Raw genomic sequence first — 14,690 nt, forward strand, 5'->3', positions numbered from 1 at the left:
GTTATGATGTCTGCCCTTTATGCAAAATGTGAAGTTTGTGGTAGGGTGCTCCACCATAAAAAAAATATCTCCAGATATATTGATAATTATACTGCAATTTTCATATATATAACAAACCTTAACTTACTTTCCACCATTTTTTGTCAGTAAGTAACAATTTATGACCATTTAAAGTGCAGTAAAATATCGTAAACTGAGTGTAAATATTTCGTCTGCCCATGGTTTGAAATTTGTCTCTCTATTCCAGTCTAATGATTATGATCGTTCTCCGTCTGATAATCAAGACTATTCTATACAAATCATTACAGAAAGTTAGAACAAGAAATGTAATTTAGTAAAACTGCAGTTAGGCAACTGAGCAGGTTTTTGTTGTACACCCACATTTTGAAGTGGACGTATATTGTTGTCGCCCCTGTCCGTCCGCAATTTGTTTGTGGACACTCTGCAGGTCAGAATTCTTATCCGATTTTGACGAAACTTGAAATATAGGTTTATCTCCAAAAGATCTCGATTCCTTTCGATATTGGCATGTATCGGATCAAAACTTTATAGGTTATGGCCCCTGATTGTACGAAAAATGGTTGTTTCTTTTAAGTACATAGTGTAAGGTTGTGGACCCTCTAGAAGTCACAGTTTTTATCCAGTTAGGATGAAACTTAAAATGTATGTTTAATATGCAAAGATCTTCGTTCCTTATGAATATTGCACCATAACTTCCTATATTATGGTCCCTTATTGTACGCAAAATTTTTATTTGATTTAAATAAATGTTTGAATATATCACTTCAATGATGGTTAATGATGGTTATATTCAAATTTCGTGAAAACCAGACCGAAACTGCCCAACAAAATGGCTGTTACTTTTATGCAAATAGTGTAAAAGTATGTGTAATACCAAGGTTATGGACCCTTCAGAGGTCACAATTTTAAGCCGATCTTGATGAAACTTAGAATATATGTTTATATCCAAGATATCTTGGTTCCTTTCGATACTCGTGCATATCGGACCGTAACTTCCTGGATTATAGCCCCTGATTGTACCAAAAGTTGCTTTTTGTCCCCCAGTTTCCAAGAATGCAAGGGACTAAAATGGGTCTGTCCATATGTCTGTCTGTCCGTCACATTCTTTAGGACACTATAACTTTCATTCTAATTGAGCTAGGATGTTCAAACTTGGTTTAGGTGTTGATTATGTGAATGCCTTGATGGAGTTCGAAGATAGCATTTTCTGTTTAGGGAAAGCAGAGATAAGCAATTTGATTGGTTAATGCTTTGGGACACGATAACTTTAGTTCTAATTAAGTGAGAGTGTATTGGTTAATAAAAATTATATTTCAGTACTCGTTCCAGGTTTATAGCCCTTCATCAGCTGGTATTTAACAAAACATAAAAAAATAATCTCAGGTGGTGGCTTATATATACAAATTTAGCGCATGCGCTTTAGTGAATATTCTGGATTAATAATCCCTGGATTGGGATTAAAAAATTATGTTTAAAAAAAAAGTCAATCCCTATACTGGGATTGTTTAGAGAATTATATGTAAAAATGCTGAGGACTTTTTAATCCCTAGACTGGGATTAAAAAGTAAATACAGTGGACTCTGTCACATCCGACATCGTACAGGATCGTTACAATAATTCGGATCACACAGTGTTTCAGCATACCGAGCTTTCTCCAAAACCGGAAATACTGTAACTTCGAAAACCGGAAGTATTATCTTGTAGCTTCGAATCACCAGAATGCTATTCCCTTTATAAATGATAAACTTTTCTGTACTTTCAAAATTTTATTACATTAAATAATTAACAATAACAATGCATGCGTACAATATATTCATAAAATCATTTACATGTAATATCAATACATGCGTACAATATATTTATAAATATCAATGCATGTAATCGTTTAAAGTAGTTTGCTTAAGATTACCGGAAGCATATCGTAAGGCGGAGTCCTGGACAACATTTTCTAACAAATTAATTGTTGCGATCATCTTTTCGTCCTTAATCTGTGCGAAGTGTTTAATTTCGTTGAGCATGCGTAGGCATTTTGAATAGGTCAAGTCTGTCGTTAATGTATATTCTTCTCCGTCTTCAGTCAATTGTCCACTTGTCTTCTCTGTTACGTGTTCATTTATAATCTGTCGTTCTATGTCCAGTTCATCGTCACACTCGGTCGGTATTTCACTGTCAAAATTTACAAACTCGTCTTCACTCGCGTTGGTTTCAGGCACCAAGGTCTCAGTTAGTCTTTCGAGTGGCACATTGTCATCTTCGCCATCAGGAGTTACGTCCACACTAAATCCACATCGATTAAGTGCTTGTCCACGAGAAAACCATGCAAAATTGTGCAAAATCGGGAAGGTGATGGGTCGGCCGATTCCATTCATATTCATAGGGTTTGGTCATGCCCATGAGACTACTCGATAGCCAAAACCGCTGATCTCAGAAATTGACCCTAGCCGAGATACGGCAAACATGTGTTTTTGGGGTTTTTTTCTCATTTTTTCGTCAATTTTAGGCAATGTTAGCTGCTGTTTTTCAGGTTGTAAATGAGTACTTATGAAATGAATGATGATTCGATATATTAGGCTAGGTAGTAATGTTTCAAAAAAAATGAAGAAAGAAAAATCTATCTTTCCACTCAGGGGTGCCATTTGGTTATTCCTGAAGTGTATAAATCAAACCTTATAAAGAACCCTAACTTAGTAACTGGGTATCAGGTCTCTCGATTAAAAAAATAAAATTTCATATGTCTGTAACTACACTCTCAAAAATAGTGGGTAATTTTGATAAAAATCGGATAAATTCGACAATTTTACGAAGCTTTATCCCAAATATTATCAAACTGATATTCAAACAAATGTAGTATAATACAGACGCCTTCACAGCTGCTATGTTTTCGCAACATAATGTTCATATGACAACTCTTACTGCAACTGGAAGTGAAAATTTGCTAAAATTCGCATTATTTCACTCTTAAATCTCTTGATATGTACAGATCTTGTTATAAGCTGCAGTTGAGAGAACTGTCATAGCTCACAGTAGTCATTGAATAGTAAAAGGTAGGCCTAAATCCTCAAGATTGGAAAATAAATTCTACACTCTAAAAAGTTTCAGGTCAGCACGACTAAAAAGGCAAGATTTTGTCTTTCCTTTCAATTTTCAGGACCGATGTTATCTTTACCTCTACCTGCGACCAACGAGTTAATCATCTATATTTAGACTATACCCTTCCTACAAGTAGTAGTCCTACACTCTTAAAGTACGGTGATCATTATCTTCACAAAAAGCCCCAAAAATAAACAAAAAATTTTTAATTCAATTGGCTTAATGTAGCAATAGGTGTACATATATATAAAACAGCAACTATTGGTACTAGTAGTAGATTAGTTTTATACATGTTGGTCCAACTCATAACATTTTTTTTAACTTGTTGTACGTAAAGCAGAAAGCTCAGATTGCTCTCTGAGGTAAGAATATACAATCACAGATTAAATACTAAATTGGGCAATGCCCGTTATTGACCTGGTGAGTCAATCCTTAATCCTCACAAAATATCAAATATATACAAAATTTACTTTCAGGAGGGAATACTAATCCTTACAAAATATCACATCTAATTACATTCATGAACCCTCCCAAAATATCAAATGTAATACAAAAACTACGTTCATAATTTTTCACAATATATCGGAGACATTCAATGAATCCTTTCCTTACAAAATATCAAATACAGTATTATACAAATTTACATTCATGAACCCTCGCAAAATATCATACAAAATTTACATTCATAAATTTTTACAAAATATCAGAAGGATAAAATAGTGGAAGTACCTCATGAATCTAATCTCCTCAGTGTATATCAGGATCTATCAGCAGGACGGTGTTACTATCATTGACAAATAGTAAATATCATCAGGACGGTGTTATAATCATTGACAAATAGTAAATATCAGCAGAACGGTGTTATAATCATTGACAAAAAGTAAATATCAGCGGGACGATGTTACTATCATTGAAAAATAGTTAATATCAGCGAGACGATGTTACTATCATTGAAAAATAGTAAATATGAACAGGACGGTGTTATAATCATTGACAAATAGTAAATATCAGTAGAACGGTGTTACTATCATTGACAAATATGTAGTAAATATCAGCGGGACGATGTTACTATCATTGAAAAATAGTAAATATCATCAGGACGGTGTTACTATCACTGACAAATAGTAAATATCAGTGGGACGATGTTACTATCATTGACAAATAGTAAATATCATCAGGACGGTGTTATAATCATTGACAAATAGTAAATATCAGTAGAACGGTGTTACTATCATTGACAAATAGTAAATATCATCTGGACGATGATACTATCATTGAAAAATAGTAAATATCATCAGGTGTGCAGGACAGTGTTATAATCATTGACAAATAGTAAATATCAGTAGAACGGTGTTACTATCATTGAAAAATAGTAAATATCAGCGGGACGATGTTACTATTATTGAAAAATAGTAAATATCAGCGGGACGATGTTACTATCATTGATAAATAGTAAATATGAGCAGGACGGTGTCATTGAAAAATAGTAAATATCATCAGGACGGTGTTATAATCATTGACAAATAGTAAATATCAGTAGAACGGTGTTACTATCATTGAAAAATAGTAAATATCAGCGGGATGATGTTACTATCATTGAAAAATAGTAAATATGAGCAGGACGATGTTACTATCATTGATAAATAGTAAATATCAATGAAACGCTCCCTCAGATATCACCAGTAATCACTCTTAGTATTTAGCGTCCGCATAATAAATCCACACTCTTTCAATAAAACATGCCCAGTCTCTTTAGGATACACAGTGAAAACGCCACATGGCTAGGATGGCTGGATAACAGAACTGATAGTTTTGACAGAGCGGGTTCTACGACTGCCTGAGCGGGTTCGAAATGCTAGTCTGTCAATTGCCGATGGTATCGAGTCGTTTAGCGTCCATATTTTGTGACTATATTGATTAGAACATATAAAAATCAGATGATCCAATATCAAAATTGTCAAAACTTAGACAATGTTATCGCGCATGCGTATGAAGATATATGAAATTTTATTTTTTTAATTGAGAGACCTTGTACCCGTTTACTAACAACCACAAAAATAATTCATGGGACCCCGCGGCAGTGGAGATATCGGGGCATAAAGTTGGGTACTTTATAGGGTTCGATTTATACCCTTCAGGAATAACCAAATGGCACCCCTCAGTGGAAAGATAGATTTTTCTTTTTTCATTTTTTTGAAACATTACTACTTAGCCTAATATATCGAATCATCATTTGTTTCATAAGTACTCATTTACAACCTGAAAAACAGCAGCTAACATTGCCTAAAATTGACGAAAAAATGAGCAAAAAGCCCCCAAAAACACCTGTTTGCCGTATCTCAGCTATGGTCAATTTCTAAGATCAACGGTTTTAGCTATCGAGTAGTCTCATGGGCATGACCAAACCCTGTGAATATGAATGGAATCACCTTCCCGATTTCTGCATGGTTTTCTCGTGGACTGGCACTTAAAACACTTGCTGATTGTTGAAACGTTTGTATCACGCCATGCTTTGGCAGTCCAATTTATAGCATTTAGCACAGTCACACCCTTCACCAAATCGCTGACTTTACTACATTCATCTATTCGCGTAATCAAATGTGTCATCGATTATGATGTCTGTATCGTGCTTTAAATGCTCTGATTATACCCTGATCTAGTGGTTGTAATATTGATGTAGTATTTGGTGGCAAAAATTTAATATTTTTTACGTTGCTGTACGTGTCACAGATATGTGACGGCGCATTGACCATAAACAAAAGAATGTTACGTCATTGACGCCTCATTTGATGATTGAGTTTTTCAAGCCAATCGGAGTAAATGGCACCTGTCATCCAAGCTTTGCGATTGGCCAACCAATTGACTGGCAGGTTGATCTTGTCCACTCCCTTAAAACATCTCGGGTTCTCTGCTTTACCGATCACAAGAGGCTTTAGTTTTTCACCGGTTGCGCTACAACAAAATAGGATTGTTAATCGTTCTTTAGAAATTCTTTCCCCTTTAGCGCCCATTTTTTGATCACATAATGATCGCAAGATCTTCCTAAGTGTGTCGCAAAATTTTGAACGGCACACTTAAGAAAATGCGAAAAACCATGTGATCTCAATTGAGTATTCACTGTTGTCTACTGGTAAGTTCATGAAGGTGTTTTTCTTTATTTAGTTGGAGTCAATATGACTAGTCTGTGTCTACGGTTGTATTATGTCTATGACTTCACATGTTTTTATTTTGCAAAATTTTTCATATATATTTAGCCAGGTGTGCCGCTATTTTTATATGTGTTCCAAAGTATGCCGTTGGCAAAAAAGGTTGAGAACCACTGATCTAGTAAATCAATATCTGGTGCTGAAACAAAATTTAATGTTTCAAAGTTGATTGTACATATAGATGATCTGACCATAACTTCCTGAATTATGGCCCCTGATTGTACGAAAAATCACTTTCTTTGTAGCTTGTTCTCTATCCATCTCTCGAAAATGTGGGCGTATCCTGCCTGGCAGCTTCTGGTTTTGTTACCGATAGAGTTATCTGTCGGCATCGGAAGTGACATAATTTTAACAAAAACTATAATTTTGACAGTTCGGTACCACTTTTTGAAAGCAAATATTATTTTTTCAAAATTTGATATTACCAAAATGATGCGCCATGCAAATGTGCACATAACATCGGACTCAGTTTTCTTAATTTCGATTTCATTTTCTGGCTATTTCGATTTAATTTTTTGGCTATTTCGATTAAAAGGTGAAAAACGATGTAAAATTAAGCTATTTACAACCCATTCAGCGTCTTCATATTTTAAAATAATTCTTCGTAACTTTCATAAACTCGTAACAATAATCCATACGAAGAGAATGCGGAGTGGATATTCACCATCCGAATGGCGAATAGCCTAGAACCATAAGGATGGTTATTCGCCATTCGTTTTATATAATAAACCTAACATTCTTGCAGATTGTTTGTGCTTTTATTCAAAATACAGACCCAGAATCCCTTTTTAATTGTCATTTGTTATTTGAAGCTTCATAGTGCATATGAACACCTTTGTTCACAGCGAAGCGTAGACAGTGAAACCGACATCGTGTGTAGATGGAAGTAGCACACATGTGAAAAGTTCCGTATTCTGTGAAATTTGATATCTTTACTAATACTGAATTGAAAACGCATTTCTTTGCACTTTTGTTTATCACAAAGTAGATAAAATACAAACTTAATCTACTTTCATTCCTGCGAAAGCAGCAAAGGCTTATTGAAATTGTTCTACCTGATCTGCCCGCCCGCCAACCACCCGGAGGAGAAGGCTACCCATATTATTTCATTGCCAACCACATGTTCTATCTATATACCATTCGTATATTTCATTTCCTACCAATACATTTCATTTCCAACTGCATGTTATATTTGCCACCCGTATATTTCTATTTGTACCTTCCATTTCAAACTAGAGAGAGAGAGAGAGCTCAATGACAGACCTCATGATACAGCGCTGCATTGCCCCCCCCCCCATTTCTTTATTGGCATCCCGTATTCATTTGCTACTCATAGCCTACATTTCTTTCTCAACCGTGTGTTTTATTGTCAAACATATAATCCATTTACATCTACTGACAAAGGCGTACCAGCCAGGGATCAGATCATAATTTCTTAAAATTGACTAAGGGATTAAAATTTGGCATAAAATTTAGAAAATTTAAAGTCAGTTTATTACACAGTGACATTTTTTCTGGAATCATGAATGTTTAAGCGACCTATATTTTTTAGGCATGATCATAATTTGTTTCAGCTATTTCCCCTTGTCAGTGGTGCAGGATGGAGGGCCTGACAAGGACAGCTGTGTAGTCGTTCGGATGGGACGAAAAAACGACCCGTGTATACATTGGCGTATACATATGACACTAGAATGAAAGAGAGAGAGGGTCATTTCGGGACTAACACTGGCTTCATTTTTTTTTTTTTTAATAATTCCCTTGCGCGTAGGGGTCTTTAGACTTTAGCAGTTGTAAGCCGCGGAGAAAACCCATGGGGTTGGACTATCGACCCTACTCCTTGTGTAATACAACAGGTGAATTGAAACCACGCTGAAACTGACTGAAATTAGAATGTCACAAACTGTTTAAGTTTGACTTGTAACAAATAGCAACTTTTATTCTACTTTGTGACAGATTTTGATTGATCTCCTCTGGATTCAGGTCCGTTTGCTGGTCTTTTGGGATCTCAGGCAAATTGGTAGGGCGCTTTGCAGGATCAATGTAAGGCCTTAATCTGTCTGCATAAATGGGTGACTTGACGAGCTGGTGATCAGCGTTCCTTCTTAATTTATAGGTGTTGTTTTCAAAGTCATGACAGATGTAATATGGTCCTACCCATTTACGTTGAAGTTTCCTACAAAATCCTACCTGTACCTTAGTACAGTATAACCAAACCATTTGGTCCTTTTTAAAATTTGGTGGTGCCGCTTTTTTTGTTGTGTTGTTTACTATACTTTTCTTGAGCCCTTTGAATGTTTTTATTTGCAATATCGTTCGCAGTTTTTAGATTTGTTTGCATCTGCTCAAAATATTGTTTTGCGTCTCTTTTAAGGTTGTCTGGTTGTAGTAGTTCAAAATCAATTGGGAGTGTGGGCTCGCGACCGAATAACATATGGAAGGGACTCATATTGGTAGATTCTGTAGCTGGTGTAGCTCTGTAAGCCATAAAGGGGGGTTGGATGGCTGAATGGTTAGCGTGCGCGCGCTGTATCATAAAGTCTGTCATTGAGTCGACTGGCGTGGTTTCGAATCCCCGGTTGTACGTGACAAGGAGTAGGGGCGCCTGTCCAACCTCGTGGGTTTTCTCCGGGTCCTCCGGTTTCCTCCCACTGCTAAAGACCCCTATGCGCAAGCGAATTATTGAAATAAAATTAAACCATATGTTAGTCCCGAAATGACCTAGTTTGTGTCGAGTGGACGTTGAACCCCATTTCTCTCTCTCTCTCTCTCTGTAAGCCATAAGGACTCCTGGAAGAATATCTGGCCAATCTGATTGATCTGGCCTGCAATAAGATCGGATACAATCAATAGAATTGAATGATATCCTTCTTTTGTTGTCTTTAGTGGGCCCAAGATATCCATATGGATTCTGCTAAATGTGGTGCCAATGGGTAGTGGACGAAGTGTGGCTGGCTTTTTATGGTAGTACGGTTTTGACATTTGACAGGTTTTGCATGACCGGACATATTTTTCTATATCTGAATACATTTTTGGCCAGAAGTATTTTAATTGTATGGCTTTTTGTGTTCTGTCTTGGCCTTGGTGACCTAAGAAGTCATGGTAGTTCTTTAAAATATCATCTCTCATATCTTGAGGTATGCATAGTTGTTTGACCTCTCTTTCTATTTTGGTGCCTTTCCCTCGTGGTGAATGAAGATGATACAGTATGCCATTTGTTAGTTGGTAAAAGCCTTGTTCAATTAGGATTCTTCTGGCCTTTATTTCATCTTCTGGGAGAATGTCATCTTTTAGAAATTTGATGAGGGGTTGCAATAAAACATCCTCTGCCTGAAGTTTCTGCATCTCTTCTGGCAGTATTGTCAGTACTTCCTGTATGCTTTCTAAAGGTGCTTGTTGGAGATAAGCTTGTTCTGCTGCTACCAATATTTCAGCTGTTGACATGCTCTTAAACTGAGTTTCCACATGATTCGTTGGTGTCTGCTGCAGTTGATCCTCTGTTATGGCTTCCTGACATATCTCTTGCACTTTCTTCACAGTTGTCTGATTATTGTCCTAATATATATCCTATGGCATTGGAGCTTGCATCTGCATGCAACAAGAACTTCTTTTCAAAATTTGGGTATCGAAGTATTGGTGGTGATATCAAAGCCCTCTTTAACATTTTGAATGCCTCATCTATTTCCGGTGTCCATTGAAAGCAACTGGTTGAGTGGCGCTGCTTTCTGTGCAAAGTTTTTAACAAACCGTCTGTAGTAGCTGCACAGTCCTATAAATGCTCTGACTTCACTGACGTTCTTTGGTCGAGGAAATGTCTGTACTGCTTCGGTCTTTGTTTTGTCCACAGCAATACCAGTTTTTGAGATGATGTGACCTAAGTATAAAACCTTTTGAGCCGCAAAGTGACACTTGGAAGGTTTTAACTTAAAGTTTGCATCTCGAATCCTGCTAAAAATTATAGTTAGATGGTTCAAATGTTCTTCGAATGACCTGGACCAAACTATAATATCATCAACGTACACTAGTGCTATCTTCCATGTCAGATCTCTCAGGACTTCTGTTAAAGTACGTTGAAAAGCACTTGGTGAATTCGACAAGCCAAAGGGTAGCCGATTGAACTCAAAAACACCTCTGTGACATGTGAACGCTGTTTTGTGCTTTGTGGCAGGGTCCAAGTTTACTTGCCAATACCCCGAAAACATATCTAACGTTGAAAAAATGTTAGCATGAGCCTCTCCAATGCAGTCGAACACATCTTCCATTCTGGGCAAGGGGAAATGGATTGGTTTGGTAACTATGTTTAAGGCTCTGTAATCAATGGTAAACCGAAGATCACCTGATTTCTTTCTGATAAGAACCACTGGCGATAACCATTCAGATGTAGAAGGTTGAATTACTTGATTTGTTAGCATTTCATCAATCATTTTCGACATTTCCTCTTTCATCTTTGGTGTTGCTCGATAAAACCTTTGTTTTATTGGTTTGGCATCTCCTGTGTCAATGGTATGATAGGAATCTTTTACATTGCATGAGCCTAACTCTGACATATCTTTTGCAAAGACATCCCTATTCTGACCAATTAATGTCAGCAGCTGCTGCTTTTGATGTTCCCTTAGATCTGCCTCACTTAAATCCACACCCAGAGATTTAGCTTCTTCAATGAATGCTTTGTTTTTGTCATCAGCAGCGTCCAATGACTCCTGCATGACATTGACATGTGGATGTTCATCAGTTAGCTCCTGTAGGATTTCATTTTCGCACACCCATGACAGCATACCCAACACTTGTTTACTGTTTAGGCTCACATCATCATTGGTCGGGTTTAGCAGTTTGTATGAAGCTAAACCATTAATGACATCTACTAAACATCTAGCACCCAGTACATAACATTTATTTATAAGTCAAATAAGTGTTTTATTTGCTTCAATGATGCCTATACCATTTTTCAATCCAACGTTTTCGATAACAACAGGTACTATGGCTTCCGTTCTTTTTGGAATTTTTAAGTTGTCCTTTAATTTGACCAAATACCTTGTAACTGATGATTGTTTTTCTCCAAGTGGTACAACTGTCATTCCATTCTGAAGACTGAGTGTCTGTAAATCAAAATCTGTCACTGCCTTTTGTGTTTGTAAGAAATCGACACCTAATATTAAGGAGTGGACATTGCTATCTAAAATAAGGAATTCTTGGTGCAGTGTTAGTCGCCCTATTCGTATTGGTAATGACACAATGCCATGTACCTTTGTTAGTGAACCTCCAACACCTCTAACATGTCCAGTCTCAGTTGGTTGTTGTTGATGTATGTCTTTCAATCCACTATTATTGTATTGATCTTTAGATATTTTATACACACTGGCACCTGAGTCAACTAACGCTCTTATACATATTTTCCCTAACATTACTGATATGAAACTATTTTGCTCCGCATTTACGACATTAATTGATAAATCGATGATATTTTTGTGACTTTGTTTCTTTTTGGACTGAGTGTTTTCGTCACAATACCTATTTCTAATTAACAGACTATTTTGTAATTCTTTATTATTTGGTTGTTTATAGTTGATATTTTTTTGACTTTTGTATGGAAGTTTGTTATAATGTGTAACATTTCTATGTCTGTTATTATATTTTTGATGACGTTTCCTAGCACTATCATGGTTAGTGTTATCTGATACATAAATGGGACACAAATCCATATGTGGATTTTGAGAAAACCTATAGTTCTGATATGATGAATAGCCACTATGATAATTGTAATCACACCTACCTTCTGCTAGCCTTGACTTGTATTCATTATAATCCATTCTATTGTTTGGGCCTTGTTCATACTCCATATAATGTCTTGAAACTTGTTCATATTCTTGGTTGCCTTGATTCGACAGTGCATGATAGTTATTCACGACCTCCTCAAGTTTTGATTGTTCGTTTTGATGAAGTTCTAATTTTTCACTGTTTTCTTCCCTTGCATAATAATTACATATACTTTCTGTAAATTTTGCACATTTTTCGACTCCCATTATTGTATGAGACTTGTCTTTATACGCAACCCATTTTTGTATTTCTGGTTGCAGTCCATTTCTCATAATTTTTGCTGTCCAATCCTCTGGAAAATATTTGGATCTCATTAAAAGAAGTCTTTTCATTTCTGTAAGGTAATCATCCACAGATTCTCCTGGTTGTTGTTTTCTCTGTGTAATTAGCCTAAACACTTCTTTACCATCATCACTGATTTATAGTCACTTCTTGTTTCTTCTGGCAGACATTTTACCCATACAGCAGCATTGTCTTTCATAGCTAATCTAAGGCCTGCTACTTTATATTTGTCCTCTTCCCAGTTTTGAAGAACACAATAACTTTCAAATGAATCTAGCCATAGTATAGGGTCCTTTTGTCCATAACCTGAGAATTTTTGTAAATATGTAGCATGGTTGTTACAACTCTCCATCATTCTTTGTTTTGTCGAAAGGAAGAAAAATCAGTAAAATATCAGCTTTCTTTCCTAGGGTGTATACACAAAGAAGAACACTCGCTTGGCTTGTGAGATTCTGTTGATCAATTGGCACTCCCCATATATCATCCGGGGTTTATGGACCTGCTTATGGTCCAACCTTCGACGATGGGTTGTATGTTCAATCTATTGGGGGTGTACGATTAAACATACAATAATTCAATAACTCACTTCTCTTAGTATAATCTTATATTCTGTAACAATATTTAACAATGATAATATATATATATATAATACTGACCCACAGGCTAAGTAACTTAATAAGGAACAGCATCTAAGAAATAACTTATCAGAGACCTGCCCTTCAGTCTGTCCCTTGCCTGCCTGTGGGGTTCTACCTATGATCTACAATCTTTCCTCTAATATACTAGAGGTTACTTGGTAACAATATACAATACATAGTAATTATATATATTTAAACTTAAGAATATTTTATAGTTGTTAATGGGTAGTATTTAAGTGACATCCATTCATTCATTTACTAAGTTGACTAATGTTTATAGATGGATTATCTCATTACTACTATTGTCTCTAATCTCTATCATAGCTGACCATTGATAACTTACTATAGATAATCCATCTTGGGAGCCACGTTGTGGTGTAAGTCTAGCCCTGTATTGGGTGAATGGCTGTATTAAATACTACCTGGTCATATTTTTCTGGACATTTTCATTTCAAGATTTTTGAAACGTAGAAAATATTTTCATAAGAGTTCAAATTCCAGATTTTTTTTAGATACTTTTAGAAACCAATGAATTGATTTCTTTGTCGTGTAAAATTAAGAAATTATTTTTTAATTTTAATATTTAATGATATATAAAAGTTACCGATAAAACGCCGAAAATGAAACATAAAGTCAATTTTTTGTTTAAAATGTTGATTTTGTGCATGAAATGTTGACATAAGAATGTAGAAACAAGAATCATTAGTTTAGAATGTTACGTTCGTGTCTAAAATATTCAAACTGGAATGTATAAACTAGAATCATGAATATTGTCCCATTTGGTCTTCCATAGGCATCTGGTTGGTGGAGGAGTCCATCTGGTTGGTTTAGCAAACGGGCGAGGTGAATAATTATGGCTATTTGGATTATTTCTGTGGAAATGATTGAGTCGGATGGTTCTTTCGAAAAAATTTCAATCAGTTAGGATGCTTAATTCTTCAGTTGTGGAGGGTGTGGGTATAAAGTTCAGGCCAAATGATTAAGCTTCAAGATGAATCTTTGAAAGTTTGAATTTAGATAAATTGATGATTAATTGGTTCAATTCTTTCTCATTCAGACTTCTTTTCTGAAATTTTCTTGGGTTTTTTCGGTCTTCTTTTGAAATCTTCTATTGCGTTGGTTACTATGGAAAAGAGGAGTTCCTTGTTTTCTTCACTGGCGTCTATCTTTTTAATTTCTTCGGTAACTTCTTCTAATTCTTTCTGTATTTTATTTCTATGGTTATTCCAGTAGTCTAATAGAATAATGGTTAATTCTTTGCCAAAATTTTGATGTGCCGCTTCCCAGCGGATTTGAAAGCGACTGGGAAAATCTGGAGTTTGTGGTAGAGTTTTGCTTTGGTTTAATCATTTAGGTACAAACTGTTTTTCTATAGATAAATTTAAAAAAGTGATGTGGTTATCACATTTAAGTAAGCTGAATTTAAGTTATCTAAAGACCCATAGGTACGGGACAAGATTGTCTGGAAGTTTCTTGCTGTTGGTAAAGGTGCTAGAAAAGAACGTTTCATGTTCAATATCGTTTCTGGGTCGTTTATTAGGATTTTCTAATTGAGTGATAGTGGTGAAACTTCATGTATAGTTTCATTACATCAATACCTTAAAGTTCAGTGCTGAGGATTTTCTGCTTAGGCAAAGTAGAG

The 14,690-nt window shown here is 35.8% G+C and overlaps 1 protein-coding gene across 2 annotated transcripts in view; it reads left to right on the forward strand.

Moving 5' to 3' along the window:
- Positions 1-14,690, forward strand: part of LOC126811146 (bromodomain and WD repeat-containing protein 3) — a 274,126-nt gene that overhangs the window by 114,313 nt on the left and 145,123 nt on the right. The window lies entirely within an intron of this gene.

This window comes from Patella vulgata, chromosome 2 (genome assembly GCF_932274485.2).
Source record: "Patella vulgata chromosome 2, xgPatVulg1.2, whole genome shotgun sequence".
In the NCBI taxonomy this organism is placed as follows: Eukaryota; Metazoa; Mollusca; class Gastropoda; family Patellidae; genus Patella; species Patella vulgata.